This window comes from Lampris incognitus, chromosome 16 (genome assembly GCF_029633865.1).
Source record: "Lampris incognitus isolate fLamInc1 chromosome 16, fLamInc1.hap2, whole genome shotgun sequence".
Lineage (NCBI taxonomy): Eukaryota > Metazoa > Chordata > Actinopteri > Lampriformes > Lampridae > Lampris > Lampris incognitus.
The window spans coordinates 10,668,627-10,682,711 of NC_079226.1; positions in this window are offsets into that span (position 1 = coordinate 10,668,627).

A 14,085-nucleotide genomic window follows, 5' to 3' on the forward strand; every position below is an offset into this window, starting at 1 on the left:
TCTCAGACCAGGGGAGATTTGGATAAATCGTGGAAAAGGTAAAACATACTCGGGCCTGGTTGGACGTTGCTGGCAACAAGTCGTCTGATTGGTCCGTAAGACACTGTGTGGGACAGCGGGATCTCTCTGCGTACTCTCCCTAATCCATCTTCACCAGAGCAGTTCTGTCACGGTAATAATCATCATTGCATTGACAAACATATCAATGGTGGAAGCAGAGGGAACAAACAGTCTCATTGTCATGTACAAGCAAGCTATCAACGCGGCCTGAGGGGGGATCTCCTTTTGGATAACAGAAAGATACCACGAGATCACCATGGATCCATTTGAATATCTTTATAATGTCACTACTACTACTACTACTACTTTCGGCTGCTCCCATTAAGGGTCGCCACAGCAGATCATCCGTTTCCAATATAATATTTATAATAATTTATAGAAATGATAAATTATTATAACATTATAATAATATTTATAATATAATTTTATAATAATTTATAATTTATCTCCCTGCCTGCCGCCCAATGACTGCTGGGATAGGCTCCAGCTTCCCCGCGACCCTGAGAGCAGGATAAGCGTTTCGGATAATGGATGGCTGGATAAATTATAAATTATTATAAAATTATAATATAAATATTATTACATTGGAAACAGATTATCCGCTGTGGCGACCCCTAACAGGAGCAGCCAGAAGTAGTAGTAGATAATAATTTGTAATCATATCCATCCATCCATCCATTATCCAAACAGCTTATCCTGCTCTCAGGGTCACGGGATGCTGGAGTCTGTCCCAGCAGTCATTGGGCGGCAGGCAGGGAGACAGCCTGGACAGGCCGCCACACTATCAATTATATTATATTTATATAATTCATAATATATTTATAATACATAATAATAACAATCTATAATAATATGTCTATAATGTTTTTCTGATGTCAGATGGTCTTCATTGTTGTTTTTCTCTGTTAAAACATTACGCTCGTGTTTTTGTGTCAGGTTGATCATCTCGCCAAGAAAAGTCCTCACATGTGAAAACCTCCTCGGCGGTAAACAAACTTGAACTTCTTCACCTTAACACAGCTTTAAGAAGCACCATCATCCCGAGGCTGCTGGATTCAAGTCAACTTAACTACCATGGGGGGCAGTGAAAAACAGTTCTGGGTCTATTTTAAGGACCCAAGCATCACACAGTCAGCTTGTCTGAACTGGCCCTCTGACCACAGATCTGGGGAATGGGCACAGCGTGCCGTCAGCTCACTCACAGGCTGACAGACCCCCGGTGCATTGTGGCAGATCTGGACGTTGCAGTGAAGGAAGACATCCGTGTAAGAGCTGCCCACGAACTTGAACATTTGTATCCTGAACATGGCCTCTGGGCCTTGGCCGTTCTTCAGCACGGTCAGCATCTGTTTGTTTGCCAACACCGGGCAGCTGAGAGACAAATAGAGCCAGACAACAAGACAGTCAGGGGAGGCAGTTTGATTGTGAGAGTGATATGTAAGAGAAAAAAAATCATTCAAAAACACCTCTGTTGATGTTAAAAATGACATGTCAGCAGCACTTGGGAGCAAAGCAAACAAAACAATGTGAACGTTGGAAGGGATTCGAGACAGCCCGAGACAGATGGGTTCGAGTATTTTCCTTCTCTTGTGTTGTGAAATCCTTCTCCGTTTCATTGCCGTGCTGTTGCCACAGTACAAAATACTGCCCGGTTGTCAAGGCCTCGCACAGCTGCTGAAGTGATATGCACGCGGCCTCAGACGGGGGCTCACATGACCTGCAAGTCCTGCAAGCTGTCGTCTGGCCGCCTCTCCAAGCAGCTAATTCTCTTATTTCAGATTTCAACAGCGCTCTCCTAAGAGGACTAAGGGCTGTTTGCTTACTGTGTGATTGGCGGGGTGAAATAAGGCGGATAACACCGTGCACGGCACAAACACATCCCCTGTCTCGTGTTGCAAGGTCTCACATACTACACCAAGAGTGCCATGTCACGATGTGAGTGTACATATAATTCTTATATTAGCTGTTGGACAGAGAGATCTGCTGAAATACGATGTTGGTGCATATGCCTGTTGTATGTACTGATGACTTATCACTCTCAAAACAGTAATCAGTACTAAAATCTACCCAGTCTAGTGGTACTACCTGCATGTTACTCTGTTTAAAACTGCAGACAGAGTATTAAGAAAGCAGGAACCATGAACAAATACTGACTGTGTCCATGCATGTACGAGTTGTGAGATGGCAACAACATGAATCTCAAGTATATTTCTACTACGGTGCAGAAAAGACAAGTATACTACTACTACTACGGTGAAGAAAAGACAAGTATACTACTACTACTACAGTGCAGAAAAGACAAGTATACTACTACTACTACGGTGCAGAAAAGACAAGTATACTACTACTACTACGGTGCAGAAAAGACAAGTATACTACTACTACTACGGTGCAGAAAAGACAAGTATACTACTACTACTACGGTGCAGAAAAGACAAGTATACTACTACTACTACGGTGCAGAAAAGACAAGTATACTACTACTACTACAGTGCAGAAAAGACAAGTATACTACTACTACTACGGTGCAGAGAAGACAAGTATACTACTACTACTACGGTGCAGAAAAGACAAGTATACTACTACTACTGCGGTGCAGAAAAGACAAGTATACTACTACTACTACGGTGCAGAAAAGACAAGTATACAACTACTACTACGGTGAAGAAAAGACAAGTATACTACTACTACTACGGTGAAGAAAAGACAAGTATACTACTACTACTACGGTGCAGAAAAGACAAGTATACAACTACTACTACGGTGAAGAAAAGACAAGTATACTACTACTACTACGGTGAAGAAAAGACAAGTATACTACTACTACTATGGTGCAGAAAAGACAAGTATACAACTACTACTACGGTGAAGAAAAGACAAGTATACTACTACTACTACGGTGCAGAGAAGACAAGTATACTACTACTACTACGGTGCAGAAAAGACAAGTATACTACTACTACTACGGTGCAGAAAAGACAAGTATACTACTACTACTACGGTGCAGAAAAGACAAGTATACAATTACTACTACGGTGAAGAAAAGACAAGTATACTACTACTACTACGGTGAAGAAAAGACAAGTATACTACTACTACTATGGTGCAGAAAAGACAAGTATACAACTACTACTACGGTGAAGAAAAGACAAGTATACTACTACTACTACGGTGCAGAAAAGACAAGTATACAATTACTACTACGGTGAAGAAAAGACAAGTATACTACTACTACTACGGTGAAGAAAAGACAAGTATACTACTACTACTATGGTGCAGAAAAGACAAGTATACAACTACTACTACGGTGAAGAAAAGACAAGTATACTACTACTACTACGGTGAAGAAAAGACAAGCTTATCAAGGGGTTTTGTCTTGTTTCAAGTCTCACGATTCTTCTTTCAAGATATCGTTTGTAAAAATGTCTTTCCCCACTGGCAGGTGCTATTGCTTATTTCAAGAAAGTGTGCTTGATTCGTGAATAGGACTTGTTTCAAGACATTTACTAAAAAAAATTTAAAAAAATAGAAAATATTTTAACTCAAGTTTCTTGTTTTCAGATTTCTTCTGCCGTTCAATGAAAATTCCTTATAACATGTGTTACAGCCATTTTACAGTTTTTACAAAACTATCACAACAAGGCTGGTATGGTCTTATAGTTGGAAAATTATTGAAAAAATATTTTTCATTATTTTTCATTTTATTATTTTATTGTTTTTATTTATTATTATTTTATATTTTAATGGTTTTTAAAAATTATTTTATTGTACTAAATTGGGAGGCACAGTGGCGCAGTAGTTAGCGTGGTCGCCTCACAGCAAGAAGGTCCAGGGTTCGAGCCCCGGGGTAGTCCAACCTTGGGGGTCGCCCCGGGTCGTCCCCTGTGTGGAGTTTGCATGTTCTCCCCGTGTCTTCGTGGGTTTCCTCCGGGTGCTCCGGTTTCCTCCCACAGTCCATAGACATGTAGGCCAGGTGAATCAGCCGTACTAAATTGTCCCTATGAATTGTGTGTGTGTGTGTGTGTGTGTGTGTGTGTGTGTGTGTGTGTGTGTGTGTGTGTGTGTGTGTGTGTGTGTGTGTGTGTGTGTGTGTGTGTGTGTGTGTGTGTGCGTGATGGCCTGGCGGCCTGTCCAGGGTGTCTCCCCACCTGCTGCCCAATGACTGCTGGGATAGGCTCCAGCATCCCCGCGACCCTGAGAGCAGGATAAGCGGTTTGGATAATGGATGGATGGATGGATGGATGGATGGATGGATGGATGGATGGATGGATGGATGGATGGATGGATGGATGGATGTCTTACAGAACGTGTCCATAATATCAACAGAAGCTGCTACACTGACCGAGGAAGCTGCGCTGCTGATCTCTATTTCTACACAGCTGTTTCTCAACATGGCCTTCCAACAGGTAAAAACTACATAGAACTGTTTAAAAAAAAGTACAACCTGTTTAAAAACAATTAACACAAATACCTCATTGTACCAGAGGCAATGTCACGCAGCAATGCAACCTTGTAGGTCTTTTTCATTGCACATTGAAATAAATTAATCAAATCAATGTGTAGCCATGATCATGTATGTAGTTAAAACGATCTAGTTCATTAATTCAGTACCAGTTAATAAAGCCTACGCTTCCAAACTCTGCAGAACCAACTGCATTATCACTTGGCCAAAGTCAACGCGCACGCAGCGAAGCAGAAAACATGGGTGGCACACAGAGGTGGACGACCCGGCTTCAGAAAGTAAAAGTCCTGCCACGTATTTGTTCCACCCATGCACTACACCTGCTGAATTTAATTAGCACTACGCTTCAGCCAGGTAATCACCATTGAATCACCTCATTAAGCGAATGGCTGGAACAAATACATGGTAGCACCTTTACTTTCTGAAGCCGGAGTGTGCACCTCTGCTGGCATACGACCACACGTGACACAGATGCAGTTGGTGTAGCAGGTAAAATAAAAAAAACGCTCCGCCCCACCTACGTGATGCGGCTGGTGTTAAGGGGACAGTTCACCCCAAAATCGAATACATGTTTTTCCTCTTACCTGTGGCGCTATTTGAGTCTTTGCTGAGGAACTCGATTCGGAGACACAGGTGTGTAACTGCATTCTGGATAAGATTGCCCACCCCTGACAGATTCTAGATCATTCTGGTGTGAGTTGCAGAGTTTTGGAGATATCGGCCACGGAGATGTCTGCCCTGTCTCCATTACAATGGGACTAGATGGCACTCAGCTTGTGTTGCTCAAAGCGGCAAAATAAATAAATAAATGAATAAATAAAATTTGAAAAACTCAACAGCAAGGCTGGATTACAGTCCGGGCATGCTGGGCGAGTGTCCTGGACTACGAGGGGCCCCAAAAGGTCAGGGGTATTGTGTTCGCATATAGTAGGGATCCCCAATCATACCCCACAAGGGACATTTGTTCCAACCCTGCGTCACGATGCAGGGCCCCAGCTAGTCTCTATTGATGCGGGGCCCCAAGCTACAATGTCTCTACTGATGCAGGGACCCGAGCTTCATTGTTTCATTGTGTATAGTTAAACAAATGTGCTAGCTAGAATGCCCATACTGAAAAATAATTAAACAGACAGTTTTACTAAAATATTCCCATATTTCACCAAATCATTTGCTCTGAAATTCTGTTGGCAAGCCGCTGTAAGTGGGAAGAAGGCTTCGCAATATGTTTGCGATACTGTGAGCTGCTATTCTCATCTCCGTTTGTTCTGTGATTCAAAATGTTGTTGTACTTTGTAGTCGCATCCGAATCCCATGCAGACTTGCATAGCGTCAACTACCATGTTGGGTATTCGCATTAGTTTTACATTTAACAATGTTTAGTATTGTTTGCGTAGCCTATCTGACGGAGCGGGGGGGGGGGCAATGGACGTGTGTGCCCTGGGCCCCCTGGTGGGTTAATCCGGCCATGCTCAACAGCAATGTGTTTTTCCAGAAATCATGACCCGGTTACTCAAGATAATCAACACACCTTGTGAGTAGTTTCATGTAGGAACTATTTTCTTAGACCGAACTACACCTACACATGAAACTACTGAAAACAAGGTGTGTGGATTATCTTGAGTAACCAGCTCATGGTTTCTGGAAAGAGACATTGCTGTTTAGTTTTTCAAAGGTTTCGAACCACCGCAACCACGAGAAGTTCTTAATCATACTGTCATGACTGTGCACAAAAAATATTAGGCAGATAGGTCCAGTAGTATGGGAGATTAGCTGCGCACACACACACACACACACACACACACACACACACACACGACCAAACACATGATCTCCATTTTGATCTTCTGTGTACGCTCTATCTGTGTATGTTCTATCTGTACATGTTCTATCTGTGTCTGTTCTATCTGTGTATGTTCTATCTGTACATGTTCTATCTGTGTATGTTCTATCTGTGTCTGTTCCATCTGTGTATGTTCTATCTGTACATGTTCTATCTGTGTATGTTCTATCTGTGTCTGTTCTATCTGTGTATGTTCTATCTGTACATGTTCTATCTGTACATGTTCTATCTGTGTATGTTCTATCTGTGTATGTTCTATCTGTACATGTTCTATCTGTGTCTGTTCTATCTGTGTATGTTCTATCTGTGTATGTTCTATCTGTACATGTTCTATCTGTGTCTGTTCTATCTGTACATGTTCCATCTGTGTATGTTCTATCTGTACATGTTCATCTGTGTATGTTCTATCTGTACATGTTCTATCTGTACATGTTCTATCTGTGTATGTTCTATCTGTGTATGTTCTATCTGTACATGTTCTATCTGTGTCTGTTCTATCTGTGTATGTTCTATCTGTACATGTTCATCTGTGTATGTTCTATCTGTGTCTGTTCTATCTGTACATGTTCTATCTGTACATGTTCTATCTGTGTCTGTTCTATCTGTGTATGTTCTATCTGTACATGTTCATCTGTGTATGTTCTATCTGTACATGTTCTATCTGTACATGTTCTATCTGTGTATGTTCTATCTGTACATGTTCTATCTGTGTATGTTCTATCTGTACATGTTCTATCTGTACATGTTCTATCTGTGTATGTTCTATCTGTACATGTTCTATCTGTACATGTTCTATCTGTACATGTTCTATCTGTACATGTTCTATCTGTGTATGTTCTATCTGTAAATGTTCTATCTGTGTATGTTCTATCTGTGTCTGTTCTATCTGTGTATGTTCTATCTGTGTACGCTCTATCTGTGTACGTTCTATCTGTGTACGCTCTATCTGTGTACGTTCTATCTGTGTCTGTTCTATCTGTGTATGTTCTGTGTACGCTCTATCTGTGTCTGTTCTATCTGTGTATGTTCTATCTGTACATGTTCTATCTGTGTATGTTCTATCTGTGTATGTTCTATCTGTATATGTTCTATCTGTGTCTGTTCTATCTGTGTCTGTTCTATCTGTGTATGTTCTATCTGTGTATGTTCTATCTGTGTATGTTGTATCTGGATTTTCCTATTTCTCTTATAATAAACGTCAACTCGTCTCTGGTCTGACTGACTACACACCCGTCACCGATGAAAGTGTACTGGACGTTGCTGTACGGGTCACTGGTTGGCGTTGCCCAGCATCTCTCCATGCGCAGCCTCAGATGAGCTGGTACCTAACACACACACACACACACACACACACACACACACACACACACACACACACACACACACACACACACACACACACACACACACACACACACACAAGGAGTGACAGTGGGTCAACTGCAACACAAGGTAAACATATTTTCACAGGCGGTGGTGGTTCATCGTTGTTGGTGACACATTTGGAAGGAGCTCAAGTTCAGTGTTTTTCCTGGAGTGCAAGTGTGTGTGTGTGTGTGTGTGTGTGTGTGTTTGGGTCTTTGTGCGCTGATATGGACCTCTGATAACAACATGGAGCATAGGGGGCCAAACGCTCAGATGATGTGGTGTTGAATTTCCTGTGTGGCCTGGAAAATTTCACAACACAACATCTTGCTTAACATGGACAAACAACAAGCTTAGCCTCTTCCTAAAACAACTGTCAGGAGTAGAACAACTTCACACTTTAAACCCATTTCCTCCAAAAGTATTTTGCTGATATTTTACCCGTAAAACACAAATTGTCTACAAGTCTGGCGGGTTTCTCTTGGCCTGAGAGTTTTCTGCTTTGCTCTGTAAGTAATTAGATATTTGGTTTGAAACTTCGCTAGAAAGTTCTAAACACTGTATTAAATACATTAAACAACAATAAACTGGGGGGGGGGGGTCTGGGTGGCGTGGTGGTCAATTCTGTTGTCTACCAACACCGGGACCGCTGGTTTGAATCCCTGTGTTACTTCCGGCTTGGTCGGGCATTTCTACAGACACAATTGGCCGTGTCTGCGGGTGGGAAGCCGGATGTGTGGGTATGTGTCCTGGTCGCTGCACTAGCGCCTCCTCTTGTCGGTCGGGGTGCCTGATCGGGGGGGAGGGGGAACTGGGGGGAATAGTGTGATCCTCCCACGCGCTACGTCCCCCCTGGTGAAACTCCTCACTGTCAGGTGAAAAGAAGCAGCTGGCGACTCCACGTGTATCGGAAGAGGCGTGTGGTAGTCTGCAGCCCTCCCCGGATCGGCAGAGGGGGCGGAGCATCAACCGGCATGGCTCAGAAGAGTGGGGTAATTGGCTGGATACAATTGGGGAGAAAAAGAGGGGGGGGGGGGATCCAAAACAAACCAACAACAATATACTTGAAATATTCATGTTCCCCAAAAGAACTGCTCAAAAGATTTCAGTCCATGTATTTCACTCCTCATTTTACAGATCGGTGACAGACTCCCCATCATGAAGGGTCTTTTCTTTATCACATCACAATAACGTCAAAGTGATAAATCAAAGAAAACCATCCATCCATCCATTATCCAAACCGCTTAGCCTGCTCTCAGGGTCGCGGGGAAGCTGGAGCCTATCCCAGCAGTCATTGGGCGGCAGGCGGGGGGACACCCTGGACAGGCTGCCAGGCCATCACAGGGCCCACACACACACACACACACACACACACACCTAGGGGTAATTTAGTACGGCCGATTCACCTGACCTCCATGTCTTTGGACTGTGGGAGGAAACCGGAGCCCCCGGAGGAAACCCACGCAGACACGGGGAGAACATGCAAACTCCACACAGAGGACGACCCGGGACGACCCCCAAGGTTGGACTACCTCGGGACTCGAACCCAGGACCTTCTTGCTATGAGGCGACCGCGCTAACCACAGCGCCACCGTGCCGCCCCCACAAAGTAAACCAAATAAACTCAAAGAAGTTTGTGTCCAGTTTGGAATCAGGTGTGACATTTTGTAACGTGTGTAGAGCATCAGCTTTGTATCTTGAAGCGGAAGACGAGACGAAGACATTATCGTGGACTTTGCCAGCCGGGGCGAGTTACCATGAAGACTTTGACGAAGATGTTGTCGTCCAGGGTCAGCGAGGGCACGGTGGTCCATCTGTCCTGGAAGGCCTTGTCTTTGTAAAGCAACATGGACACGGAGAAGTTCCCGTCCTCTGTGTTGAGAGTGATGGTCCTGCCGAGACAGAAACGATCCGTTAGTTTCGTCTACTTGTCAGCGTAGTTTAAAGCATCCATGACAAACAGAAAAGATGGTCGTCAGGGATAAAACGAAAACGTCTTGGACGTGTCGCTGTCCCTTCATTCCACACCAACCATACAAAGATGGCTGCAGATGGTCACCGTTTCAATGACATGCCGATATTCAGCATCATAAGACACGGGAGACAACCGCAGACAGACGATGTCAAGTTTACACAGGAGCAAAATGAGAACGAACATCTTCAGATACAGCGTTCAACAGGTCTCAGTGATGCTGGCTAACAGGCTTGTTTTCTACCTACGCCTTGAAAACCGCTGGGCTCAACAGATCTTTAACTTCAAGAGGCAAATGACGGTCCTGGATCTATACAGGGTTAGATTATGACTACGGCTTGCTCCAACCTTCTTGAAGTAATTAGCCATAGAGGTGGGTGCTCTGCCAATTAAATCACTGGAAGTTGAATCGGTTCATCTGGACACAACAGTTACTGACAGAATCGTTCCATCACATCACTCATCTAATGCCCCTTTCCCACTACATGGTCTCGGCTCGACCCGCCCTTTTTTTTCGTTTTCCATTACTGGAAAGTACCGCCATTTTGGTAACTGTTACCACTTTTCTGGTACCACCTTTGTCGAGGTTCCAAAAAAAAAAAAAAAACTGGAGCGGGTACCAAAATCAGCAGTTTGACCAGGCATCGCTATGACGACCAGCTACACTGAGGGGGTACCGTTACGGTAATGGAAAACGACACAGAAGCGAGTCGATTCGAGTCGAGTTGAGCCGGTGCCACATCGTGGAAAAGGGGCATAAGTGACCTCTTCAGTCTCAACCAATTTAGTACGGCCGATTCACCTGACCTACATGTCTTTGGACTGTGGGAGGAAACCGGAGCACCCGGAGGAAACCCACGCAGACACGGGGAGAACAGGCAAACTCCACACAGAGGACGACCCGGGACGACCCCCCCAAGGTTGGATGACCGAAAGAGCTTCAATTGGCTCGGTGTCCACATCACCGAGGACCTCGCCTGGGATGAACACACCAGCCATGTGGTGAAAAAGGCACAGCAACGCCTCTTTCACCTCAGGCGAGTGAAGAAGTTCGGCATGGGGCCCAGGATTCTACGAGCCTTCTACAGAGGCACACCCGAGAGCGTCCTGATTGGATGCATCACTGCTTGGCATGGGAACTGTACTGCTCACAACCACAAAACCCTGCAGAGGGCTGTGTGGACGGCCCCGGCCAACAGTGGACGTGAGCTTCCCTCCATACAGGACATATACAATGGACGTTGTGTCAGCAAAGCCCATAGGATTATCAAAGACCCCAGCCGCCCCAACTGTGGACTGTTCCAGCTGCTACCGTCAGGCAAGCGGTACCACAGCCTCAAAGCCCGGACCAGTAGGCTCCAGAGCAGCTTTTTCCACCAAGCAACCGGGCTTTCGAACAAAGAACATTAAAGACACTAAGCCTGGTGCCGGACTGACTGGTACTGAGCTATGGTCTTCAGCGGCTCATCAGTTTACACACACACACACACACACACACACACACACACACACACACACACACACACACACACACACACAGCAGCTTACTCACATCACACACTATTTATTATTATTACTGCTTTTTTGTGTTCTGTTTTGCTGCTATTTTATCTCTATTGTTGCTGCAGCGTTGAGGAGCTGAAACACAAGACTGTTACTCTCTTTATAACGAGACGTAACGCATAAAGACTCGTGAGTCTTGAAACCAGCGATAACCAGCGATAACTCATCACCAGCCGGTCAGACCGGCTTGGTCTGGTCAGAAAGGCACGAACTGAGGAAGCCTCTTGGATGAGAGGCGAAACGTCTTCACGGATATACACCAAGTCCAGTTGCACTTGATTCCACTCCTTTGGATAAGCATGACCCGGATGAGTGAGAACATTCACAGACATGAAACCAGCGATCAGCTGCATATTCCCGACAGACGTGAGCGTTAACTAGCGTTTCAGTGGCCACGTGTGCTGTTCACAGACCGTTTGGGAATGTCTGCAATCACAGCATTGTAAGATGGCTAAAGATGTACTTTTAGCCCCCCCACCCCACCCCACCCCACCCCAGTTCAGGAACGGTCGTTCCCTCTTCACATAGACGGCCTCTTTGACTCCCGGTTGGGGGGGGCGGGGGGGCTAAGACTACATCTGTCGTCCTCTTGCAATGCCAGTGCTGCGACTGCACAAACATTTCCCAGTCCTCTGTAGTACACGTGGCCACTGAAACTCTAGCTAATGGGCACGCTAATTTGCATATGAAACCGGTCGTCGGTTCGGGTCGTTATGCCACTGTAGTGTTTATAAGGGTGGGGGCACCTGCAGTCAGCCGAGAGTGAGGCGTTCAAGAGGTCACTTAGTGTTTCTTAGTTTCAGTGTCAGTTTTGGGTTTCTATTATAATACGGGGGGGTATTTGTCACGGGCGAGAGGTAAGAAGTGTAGAAGAGGCGTCGCGATACGAACACAAGACGACGTGAGAGGGGGTGTGGACGCAGCGCCCCGCAGACGTCTCGGTAAACGGCACCACCATCTCCTCGTGCTGGCTGTGTTGACGCGTACTGACAAAAGACTAAAACCAAACTCGTTTTCTGTATCTCTTTCTTTTATTTCAGTTAGTTTTGTAAGTAAACAATATCATTTCAGTTAGTTCTGGTGTTTTTCTAAAGTCTAGTCTTTATTTTTATTGCGGTTAACTAAAATGTTTTTTCGTTCTTCCTTTTTTTTGTGGATTTTCCCCCCTTTTTCTCCCCAATTGTGTCCGGCTAATTACCCCGCTCTTCCGAGCCGTCCCGGTCTCTGCTCCACCCCGTCTGCCGATCCGGGGGGGGGGGGGGGCTGCAGACTACCACATGCCTCCTCCCATACATGTGGAGTCGCCGGCCGCTTCTTTCCACCTGACAGTGAGGAGTTTCACCGGGAGGACGTAGCGCGTGGGGAGGCTCACGCTATACCCCCCTCCCGAACAGGCGCCCCAACCGACCACAGGAGGCGCTAGTGCAGCAACCAGTGCACATACCCACATCTGGCTTCCCACCCACAGACATGGCCAACTGTGTCTGTAAGGACGCCCAACGAAGTCGGAGGTAACACGGGATTCGAACCTGCGATCCCCGCGTTGGTAGGCAACGCAATAGACTGCCACGCTACCCAGACACCCATGATTTTTCACACCTGCTTTTAGTTTAGGTTCAGTTTGCTGTAATAACCTTGCTGGGGAAGAAGAGGTTTACCTGACGTCTACCCTGATCATGTTTTCGCCGTTGGGTTGCCGCACCATGTAGCTGACAGGGTACCGGCACACGAAGGTGATGTTGATGTAGTTTCTGGTCACGACGTCCGAATCGTTGTTGCGTATGGTGTTTACGAACATGATGTGAGTGTCGTCCGAGGCCTGGGGACAAAACAAGAGATGAATAGAGGCGTTAACGAGATGCAGAGTCTTTTTAAAACATTTCTCCTCAGAATGTCGTCCTGCGTGCTCAGTACTCCAGGTAAGAATCTCAAAGGAAGGTGAATCAGTCCATCCGGACACCACGTTTAATGAGAGGGAAACGTTTCATCCCTCAGCCGAGTGACCTCAGTGAGGGTTCCCCTCAGGGCTGCTGCCTCTCCCCATTACTCTACATCTCGTCCACTGTCGCAGCAACCATGCCACTAGACACACGTTCAAATCTGCAGATGATCCCAAGTCTTCTTGAAGGGGAGGAGGAACAACAAAATGTCATGAATATGGAACAATCATTTTCAATTATCAGAGTAAACATTTTTTTGACTAGCTTTAGTGCGGTGCGATGACATCATCAGGTTGGGATGCTTTTAGCTCCTTGTATTCCCGGTGAAATCCAATACTTTCTCTTCTCTACTTTTAGTGTGTCACACAAACTAAGCGTTCCAGCTGTCCTGCAGGCTGTTATTGTAAGGTTAATGTAGAAGTCAGCTGGTGGCAGGGCCGTTTCCTATCGGGCCTCGTTAACCTGCCTGCTGCCGTCAGACAATCGGAGTCTGTTTGAGTCCTTTGAATCCAAACTTAAAACTCATCTTTTTGCCTTAGCCTACAATTAGTTGCCTTGAAGTTGAGTACTTCACAATCTGTACTGGACGGCGGGTCGGTTTCTGTCTCAATGAATTTACCAACCACTGTTCTGCAATGAGATTATAGGGTATATTGATTATTGATATATAGTATATAGATTACAGATTATTGATATGCTTCACCATTGGACCAATGAGCATCGTCAACCCTGTGTACATGTCTCCCTTAGACACTTTTCTGCTGTTCATCGACAAAGACCTCCTTAACCGATTTGAACCTTTGATTGACTTCAAGCAATTGCAAATATGGGCAAAAGTACACAAAGCTCTGCCCATTCCATTTCCTGAACAAACTAAAGTTCA